We start from the raw sequence: 2,185 nt of genomic DNA on the forward strand, positions 1-2,185 counted from the left end.
ATTTGGGAAAGTTAATTATTCATTCAAGTAAAAAACTATAAAGGGCAAAACAGATTTTTCACCAGTCTAATATCAACATCAATTCTCTTACGAACCAAATAAACAGGTGCCTCAGTGGCTCAGTCAGTTAAGCATCCAACTTTGGCTCTGATCATGATCTCACAATTCTTGGGTTCAAACCCTGCATCAGGCTGTCTGCTTTCAGCACAGAGCCAGCTTTGGATTCTCTGTTCCCTTCTCTGTCTGTGCCCCCCACCTCTCTCTCTCTCAAAAAAACTAAATAAATAAATAAACATTTTTAAAAAAAAGAACCAAATAAACCCTCTTCTACCTGTGCAGTCATTGCTCAGTATTAAAGCTATCTATCAGGAGATCTGATGATATCACACACTAAAGCATTAAGGACTGACAATACATTAACTATCAGTTAAAAGGTTACTCTGGATGGATATATTTTCACTTTGAAATAGGTTACTTTGAACAAAAATATATTGAACTGACTGAAAGAAATTCTAATGGTGAATTTCACACCCTGTGACAGGTAAATGGAGTAGATAATTTGGGACTGGAGACTTTTTCAGAGTTAACAACCTTAATATAACTTTGTTCCAAGTTTCATTTTCAAATTCATCTATATGCTTGCCCTTTTAAACCCTATAAAATATTCTCCTCTTTAATTAATTCAATTATTCAATTCATGAAGGTTTTTTGAATATCTACTGTGTGCCAGATACTGTTTTAGACTTGGAAGTAAGTGACTTCAGAAAATTCACAACTTATTGAAAGACAAAGACATTTAAGCACATAATTATAGTAAAATAAGGTACACAGCATAAGAAAGGCAGTTACTACAAAATTGGAATGAAAGGTACACATAACTATTTAGGTTAAGACATTAGGAAAACCTTCACTGGAACAGCTACATTTAAACAAGAGTGGGGTGGTGGGATAGGAACACACCTGGGATAGGGTACAGCATGGTAAAAAGAAATTTACCAACTGGAATAGTTTGTGTAGAGAATTGTACACAGAGCAAATAACATATGCAAAGGCATGGAGGCTTGAAAAAAAACTTTTTGGGAGAATGAAGATTACCAGTATGTTGATGGTGGGTGGCTCTTTAGAAGCTTCCAGAATACTGTTACTTAGATGAGCCAACTTAATTTAAAGGGGATAATTCAAAGACAGAATAAAACCAGGAAATGTGAAAAGAATAAAAATTGGGAGGTGGGGGGGAGGCACCTGGGTGGCTCAGTCAGTTGAGCATCCAACTCTTGATTTCAGCTCATGTTCTCAGGTTTGTGTGATGGAGTCCTGTATCAGGCTCCATCCTGAGTGTGAAGCCTGCTTGAGATTTTCTCTTTCTCCCTTTGCCTCTCTCCCCCACTATGCTCTCTCCCTAAGAAAATAATATAAATAAATGCATACATACATACATACATATTTTTTTAAATGAGAGGTGGGAGAAATTTAAAAATAACTACTGTCAGTAAGAACTCATGTTTAGCTTAATATTATTACAGATAGTTATATGTTATCTATCTGCCTGTCTGCCTATCTATTTATCTATCATCTATCATCTATCTATATACATTTATATGTACTTATGTATGTATACAGGGGTAGTATACAAATATATATTCCTTTGGTCTATCAGGTGAGAAAGCCTAAAAGAAATGACACCCCACTAACAATGAGCACACCTTAGGCCCAAATCGTAGTTTTGAGGAATATTCCTTGGTGAATGGCTGATTTTAGAACTAGGGAAGGAAATATATAAGATGAGACTGGAGAATTTTGCTGTGCCAAAAATAAAGGCAGGGCTGAAAGAAAAAGGAAAACAAAATCACATTAGTGTTTACTTGTATGAAAATTAGAATAATACAGAGAAGACCAGCATGGCCCCTGCTCAGTGATAACATGCAAGTTCATGAAGTGATCCATTTAAAACAAATAAACAAACATTATTAAGGTTTTTCAAAGAGACTCATGAGCTAATGGAAAGCGTTCCCACTGGCCGAAGTTGAATAGAACAATTAGAGCAACAAAATAAAATAGTATTGAATTATAATGCAAAGTATAAAATAAGTGTCCATGAGTCCATAAATATAAATAAATGATTTAATGAATTAATGATTGGAGGAAGAAGAAATAAATCTTCCATACAGATTTTATTTAGATTTTC

At 34.6% G+C, this 2,185-nt stretch overlaps 1 non-coding gene across 1 annotated transcript; it reads left to right on the forward strand.

The window, feature by feature from the left end:
- Positions 1–1,844: 1,844 nt before the first annotated feature.
- Positions 1,845–1,950, forward strand: LOC115500186. Its single transcript, XR_003964433.1, has one exon. It is a non-coding gene; the product is annotated as a U6 spliceosomal RNA (small nuclear RNA).
- Positions 1,951–2,185: the final 235 nt, after the last annotated feature.

Source organism: Lynx canadensis, chromosome D4 (assembly GCF_007474595.2).
Source record: "Lynx canadensis isolate LIC74 chromosome D4, mLynCan4.pri.v2, whole genome shotgun sequence".
Taxonomy (NCBI): domain Eukaryota; kingdom Metazoa; phylum Chordata; class Mammalia; order Carnivora; family Felidae; genus Lynx; species Lynx canadensis.